The following is a 7,893-nucleotide window of genomic DNA, read 5'->3' on the forward strand; positions in this document are numbered from 1 at the left end:
CATACATACATACATACATACATACATACATACATACATACATACATACATACATACATACATACATACATACATACATACATACATACATACATGCAAACAAATTTAGGTTGTCCCTGGTAGAATTATTCCTGATGCTTTTCTTTCAGTTACTTATTTAAATTGTTGTTCCAGCTCTCACGGCTGTCCTGTGTTTATTTAGTGTGCATGACTGTTTCTTTTTTCATTTTTCTCAGTTGTCTTACTTTGTCAGCTGTTTATTACTGCTGTTCAGCTAGGTGTCTTTTACTATTTTTATTGTTCGTTTGTTTTGTGTTTGGTTTTTTTTTTTTCTCCACCCCAAGCCCCTCTCTGTTCTGTTGCTGGTTTCGTTGCTTTCTGCAATTGGTGTTTCCCTCTGCTATTCCCTGTTGTCCCCACCTTCCATCCCCCTTCTCTTACAGGTGTTGTCCTTTCTCTGTGCTGTCTGTTTGTGCCCCCCATCCCTGTGTCTGGCCCGGTGACAAATCAATACATAATGTAGCATGGCTAAAACTTAGCTATGAATTTTAATACATTTATGAGAATTAATACCCAATTATGAATTTTAATATTCATAAAATCAAAAAAAATTCCTCGTTTCAGGGCACCACCAAGTTGTTATAATCCTAGAGTCTCCAGACCTCTAGGTAGCTTTTAATAACTTTACAATTATTACTAGTGATCAGTTAGTTAATAATCGCTAATAATATCTTAAATCAGTCAGTCTCATATCTAAAGGGTCAATTCTCTTGGCAGGGACGTCGAAATAGGCAACACACACAGTTCTTGATTATATTACAGTGAATTTATTCTCTAATGTGACAAAGATGGTTGAATACAGGGAAAATAAACAATGGCTGAGAAATGGAGGTTCGATTGTGGGGACGTTGTTTGGCAACCCCCTTAACTGTGATTGTTTTTATAAAATGGTTACCAAGTATGGCAAAAAGAGTAGGCTAACAGATGCACTACAATTTGACTTTATTTCATCAACAGACATTTCTTTATGAATACAAAAAGTAGTTCCACCAGGCAGCATGAAGGTTACATAGCGCATGACAGTTGCTAAGCAACATACATCAACGTCTAGAATTATTAAAGCTATTTATTTATATCTATTTGCATGTTGCAGTTTGTTGTGCAGCCACTAAACTGTCCAGCGTCAGTAGATTGACTTTGGTAACTTGAACTTGGCCATTTAATAATAATATGCTTGTGTGCCGGCGACCAGCAGTGCGTAAAAATAACAAAATAACACACTAATATGATAGCTGTGTCTCAATTCAGGGACCGAAGGCTGTATTTGAAGACCAAATATGTCAGTCGATGCAACTAGGCTGTCCCATTTCGAAGGCTCCTTCAAATGTGGCCAACAAATGCAGCCTTCTTTTCCTCCGTTTGGAGGATCCAACAGATGGATCCTTCACAGCCCCAGGTATCCCAACATTCATTGCGCGCCAGTTGACTGTCCCAGCGTAAATAATGCCGTCGGCTGCTATAAATGTAAGTATTGGCTTTCAACTCAGCCAACTACACAAATGTAAAAATAACGAGGCATAAATGCGTAATGTGTAGTTTAAAGAATAGTATTGTGGGATAAGTTAACATGAATTAAGTGATTAACTGGCGAGCTAATGTTACCTGAGGTTATTGATGTGCTAACGGTAACGTTAAATGCAACTCGGCTGGGCAAGTTACAACCTCAAAAATAAAGCCTTTAACGTCTTCACTTTAAATCGAAGAGGTTCAGAGTCAGACCTGCGTCTTACCGAGATTGTCGCGATATTATACATCACTTACACTTCATATTATGTACATGAAAAGACCACGTAACGGTTACAAAAACCTTGGGATATAGAACACGGTTAACGTAACTATGTTTTGCGATTTATGCTGCTTACTGTTTGGTGATGTGAAGCAAAATACTTACTTGAACATGTCGTTTTCTTTTAGGGAACAAGGAGCAAACTGCCCTCTTTATTAAATTGAGGCCAACGGGGCTTGGAGGTAATTAAAGTATCAATAGCCCTTTTGTAATATCTGCATTTAATCATTGTGTACTTAAAGTACAGTTGAATGAGCCCCCATCCTATACAAAGCCTTTAACAATAAGACAACAGGGGCAAACCTTTGTTGTGTTTCTGTGTCTCTGTCCTGCCCGGTCACCTTTTCCAGTCTTCACAAAATTACCATTTCCTTTGTTTGTGATTAGGACAATTTCGGAGAAAATGGGCCTGTGGGGGAAGGTGACTTCCCTCCAAGCAAAAAAGTGGGACAATTAAAAGTGTATGTATGAAAGGGAACTACAAACTGCATTCATCTTACAACCCTGTTTTAATATAATACATACATTTACTTTATATGTTGTATATTCATTTCATTCATTTTAGCCATGCACATTAATAAACACAGTTGCTGAAATTAGTTTTTCTGTTATTTAACATGATTGATTTCCTGTGCCTTAGGATTGCAAGTGTTCAGGTGGGAAGCCCGCTGCTGCAACTTGGCCCTGGTTTGTCCTCATGGGGGGGGGGATATATTTTATATATATAAAATCTTAACAATAATTTTATTTTCGGGTCATTTATTCTGCTGAGCAGGGAGACCCTGGTGATGCTGCTGGACCTGGATGGGCTGCCACAATAAAGACCCTGGTCAGCAGGACATCATCTGGGGTGGTCTCCAGAGTGTGTTGCAGGTGTGGATGCATCTCTCCGCTGTCCACCGTATCGTCCATCAATCGATGGCTGCCATGTCACTAAGATGTTTGAGTAAGAGGCAAGAATAATAGGCAGTGCACACAATACGAATTCACAATCTTCTTATTTTGACAAAATTTATCTCTACAAAATATTTAAACAGGCAAAATTGTTAGGATATGAACATGTTCTCCCCTCATCCTCTGCCACATCCTCCTCAGGCTCATCCTCTGGGGCCACAATGTCACCAGCCCCAAGGCAGATGTTGTGGAGGATGGCACATGCTGTTATGACCTGAAATGGTTAAATATATTTCAGTCTGAAAACAATGAATCAGTCTATTGATTTACTTAGTATAATTTAAAAAAATTCTCACGTGAGGTGCAAAGGTGTGGTGCACCTCCAGCGCTTGCAGGAATCTGGTCTTCATCATCCCAAAAGAATGCTCTATAATGGAGCAAGCTAAATGTTGATCTGGGAAAGTATAATAAATATCTATCTAAATATAAATATTAACTTCCATTAATACTACATAAACATTTTTAAACTTAAACTCAGATCTTGATACGCATTTTTCCACACCAGTGAAAGCTGGATATTAAAGGCACGCAGTATCAATAGTCCCATTGCATGTTGGCATATTAAGCAGGCACAAATAGAAAACCAAGACAATAACACAACCAGCATGATTGGTGCATCTGTTTATTGAGGATGTCCACAAATGTTGCATATAAAATGAATAAAACAAAATACCAAAATATAACAAATAAAAAACACAGAACAATAAAAAATGCAGGTAGGGATCTAAAACTCTGCATTAATAAAATGCTTAATTTTAAAGATTATATGATTATTTAGATTAACAACGTTAAACAGCTGAAATTAACAACTTTTATTTAAAAAAAATAAAATAATTGTACTTATTTGTCCCATAACAAAGGTTACGATATGGTAACCCTAGTTCTATAAGCACAGGCGGTGCCCTCGACTGGACCCTATGGGTACTACCTCCACCAAACAATTTCAATTCAAATTAGCTTTATTGGCATGAATGTGTAACAACAATATTGCCAAAGCATCATACAAACTACATACAAGAACAATCAACCCCATACATTTCATTAAACAAGTAATTAAAACATAAAGTAATTAAAGCATGTTTGTGTTAGAAAATAAAAAAATTTAATAAAACAGTATGTATGTAAAAATAAATATATATTAAAATTTTAAATAAAACAGTAAGCATAAGCGTGTGTCTCTTGTGGCTTGTGTGTTCATGTAAATGAAATCTGTATCGTATGTATTACTTCCCTGTCTTATTTACAATTACAGTCCCATGTTCTTTGGTCAAATCTCCTTTTGCACACTGCCGTCGTGTAATTAACAGTCAAACCCCGACACAGTTCTCTGCTGCTTTCAAAGCTTTAACTTGGATGGAGGTGATGCTACTGGTGCTGATGAACTTATCACTGTTTTTAATTCAACCTGCACAAACATCTTGGACTCTGTAGCTCCTTTGAGGATGAAACGCACTAAAGCACTTTCAGAGCCATGGTTAAATGACACCACCCGTGCGATCAGACGTGCATGCCGGAAAGCTGAGAGAAGGTGGAAGAAAGAGAAACTCAGAGTGTCATATGAAATCTTACAGCAATATCTATCTGACTATCAGAGCTGTAAAATCTGATTTTATTTCTAAGCTGGTCGCCAACAACTGTCACAGGCCACAGGTTCTTTTTAACATGTTTAACACCATTACAAACCCCCGAAACTCTGCTCCTATTACACCTACCTTGGACCTCTGTCTCTTTCCTAAAATTCTTTGAGAAGATTTTTGTCTTCTGTAACCACATCCTGTGACCATTATCCCTCTGTTCCTCCTATGTGCCTTGCGGTCCTACATCAGTTTGAGCCCATATCAATCTCCTCCCTATCTGAGGTAGTCCATCATCTGCGGCCCACAAACTTTCCCTCAGACAGCATTCCCCCTCTTTTGATTAGAGAAGTCTTTGATACCGTTGGACCATGTATTTTGTCATTGATAAATACCTGTCTTGTCTCTGGTCATGTTCCGTCCACCTTTTAAACACTATCTAACAGATAGGAGCTTCTCTGTCCACCTCGGTGTTTATTCCTCTGAGACAGCCCCATTTACCTGCGGTGTCCCTCAAGGTTCTGTCTTGGGGCCCCATCTTATTTTTTTATATGCTGCCCCTGGCCTCCATTTTTGAGAGGGATGAGGTCTCTTTCCACTGTTTTGCAGACGATATTCAAATTTATTTGCCTCTGAATGTAAAAGCAAAGGGCTCACTGCAGCCCCTGCTTGACTGTATGAAGGACATCAAAATGTGGATGAACCTAAATTTCCTCAACCTAAATGGAGACAAGACAGAGATCATAGTGTTTGGACACCCTGAACTATCTGAAGTTAAAGGGCTGAGAGAATCTACAACAAACAGCCGCTCAACTGTGAGGAGTCTTGGTGTTGTATTGGATAGTGCGTTTAAATTTGATAAACAGATATCCGCCACTGTTAGATCCTGCTTTTTCCAGTTGAGAACTATAGCCAAGGTAAAGGCCTATCTCCCTCCTAAAGATTTGGAGAGGGTGATGAATGCCTTCATAACTTCCTGCCTTGACTATTGCAACTCCTTACATGTGGGCTTAGACAAGTTATCGATTCAGCGCCTGCAGTTAGTCCAAAATGCTGCTGCCCGCCTCCTGACAGGAAAGAAGAGGGACCACATCACACCTGTGTTGCCCTCCCTCCACTGGCTGCCTGATCAGGATTAATTTAAATGTGTTTATTTTAACTTTTAAATGCCTTAATGGATTGGCTCCATTGTACCTAACGGAGCTGCTTCATGTTCATACTGCAGCTAGAGTGCTGAGATCCGCTAATCTCCTCCTCCTGGATGTACCCAGAAGCAGACTTGAAACCAGAGGCGATCGAGCCTTTAGTGTAGCTGCCCCTAACCTGTGGAACAACCTGCCAGTCCATATCAGAACCGCCCCAACTCTCGAACGTTTTAAATAACTGTTAACTCACAGGAAATGCCAAAGAAAAGAGATGTGTTTTTAAATCTGTTATTATTCCTGGCAATTTTAATATCACTATATATCGTATACTGTATATTATGTTTTATTGCTGTACTTTTACTGTGTGAGTAGTGTCTTGTTGTTGTATTTAACCTGTGAAGCCCGATGACTGTCTGCCCTAGCCGCCACAAGCCAAAGTCCACCACGCCAACCCGGTCGGCCACAGGCCGGCCAAAGTCCCAACCACCACATCACCTAGTGACAAAATGGTGGGACACCCCTGAGAAGGCCGCTGGACTGATAGGGGCTTGGCCTGACCATTAACACCTGGACTGCCCCGACTTCTCACTGAAACGTCAGGCACTGCCATTGTATGTTCCCCCTCTACACCCAGTAGTCACCAGATCCTCACTTTTCAGATCCTAAGTCGAACTTTGCGAGCAGGATCCTGAGAAGGAGCCCGACATATCCAAGAGAAACACACGAACGGGCACAGTAAGGGCCAAGATGCCTTTGTGCAGATCTCTTCGACACCCCCCTGCTGAAAAAGGGTCAGACACTTCCGAGTGGAATGTGCACGCACCGCTAAGGGTGGATCTATTCCAGCCTGTGTACAGGCTTGGGAGATTCACTCACAAAGCCAGCTGGCCAGGCTCTTGGACAGGGTTTTACCGACTGCAATATCACAGAAACAGCTGACCAGTGCATCAAATGGGGGCTGTGTGCACTCTACATAGGACGTTAGCCTAGCACACATGGACACAACAGATGCACTCTCACCTCCCTGCACCCCAAGTCGGGTAGGGGGGTAGAAAGCATCCAGATTTATTGTCCTGGATCTTAACATGCTGCTTATGTTAAGAACAAAGGAGGTGTGTTGTCTCAATCCGGCTGCACTGTGGACACCAAGAACCAGCATGCAGCTAGGGTGAACCGACAGGCACACAGCTCACTCACCTTCTTAGCAGAGGTGAGAGCTAGCCGCAGGGCTGTTCGAGAGATAGCATTTTCAATGAGGACTGCTCCAGGGGCTCATAAGGTGCAGATATTAGAGCCACCAACACAAGCAGCAGGTCCTACTGAGGCGCCGAGCGACACGACACTGGTCGCCGTCTTGTCACACCCTGCAGAAAGCGTATCACAAGGGGGTGGGTGATGACTGTTCTGTCACCAAACCCCCCCATGACAGGAGATGGCTGCAGCGCGACAGCCCCTTCTCCATCAGACCATGCAGTGAAGGGAAAACAGATCCCACCAAACAGGTAGGCAGATCCGTCTCCCTATCAATGCTGAAAGACTTTTCTTTACAGCAAGATGTGGTGGTTACTTCCCGCCGCTTGGATGGTCTGTACGACCTCAGCGGATAGACCAGCCTGTGTCAGCCTCTCCCCTTTAGGAGCAAAACTTGGAGAGGCTGGTCCAACACCAGTAATGTGCATATGAAGCCTCACCCTTGTGACGAAGCCCCCCCCACACCAGAGGTACAGGCCAAGGCTCTTTCACTGTAGGCTGCATCACCTCTACCAGAATGAAAAACCTGCCCCGCCTAACTGGATTGATGAGATGGGGCGGGGGGAACGCATATAGTAGCCCTTCTGGCAATGGCGCGTGCGTAATGCGTCCATCCCCAAGGGTGGGCTGACCTGTGGCTGAATTGAGAACTGCAGTGGGTGTTGGCAAACAGATCCACCTCCGCTCTCTGAAGCCAGCTCAGATCTGCTGAACCACATTGTTGTGCAGTCTCCACCCGCTTGGTTGGGGGCCAGCCCTTGACATGAGGTCAGCCACCCCCGTTCTCCAAGCCTGACGTGTAGGGCTTTCAGAAACAGCAGGTGTTCTGATGCCCACATCCATAGGTTCCCTGCCAGCGCCAACAGAGCCGTGGATTGGACTCTGCCCTGTCATGTAATGCTGGTTCAGGTGACGGAGATCCAGAATGGCTCGTAAGCCTCATGTTTTTGGGGACCAAAAAGAACATTGAGCAAGACCTCTGTGCATGTCATGTGCAGAGATGCCTTAAGACAGCCTGCGTCAGCAGAAGTTGCTGGATCTCGGCAGCCAGGAAGTCCACTTCCTCTTGAGAGGATAGACTGGCTTCCATTATATCCAGGAAAACTGGTGGTATGCAGCAGAA

At 42.7% G+C, this 7,893-nt stretch overlaps 1 long non-coding RNA gene across 1 annotated transcript in view; it reads left to right on the top strand.

The window, feature by feature from the left end:
* LOC123982485 overlaps positions 1-3,713 on the top strand; it is a 10,375-nt gene extending 6,662 nt beyond the window's left edge. Inside the window, exons 2-5 of the long non-coding RNA XR_006827984.1 lie at positions 1,975-2,028; positions 2,234-2,307; positions 2,487-2,533; positions 2,622-3,713. This is a non-coding gene — a long non-coding RNA (uncharacterized LOC123982485). The remainder of the gene's footprint in view (positions 1-1,974; positions 2,029-2,233; positions 2,308-2,486; positions 2,534-2,621) is intronic.
* Positions 3,714-7,893: the final 4,180 nt, after the last annotated feature.

This window comes from Micropterus dolomieu, linkage group LG14 (genome assembly GCF_021292245.1).
Source record: "Micropterus dolomieu isolate WLL.071019.BEF.003 ecotype Adirondacks linkage group LG14, ASM2129224v1, whole genome shotgun sequence".
In the NCBI taxonomy this organism is placed as follows: Eukaryota; Metazoa; Chordata; class Actinopteri; order Centrarchiformes; family Centrarchidae; genus Micropterus; species Micropterus dolomieu.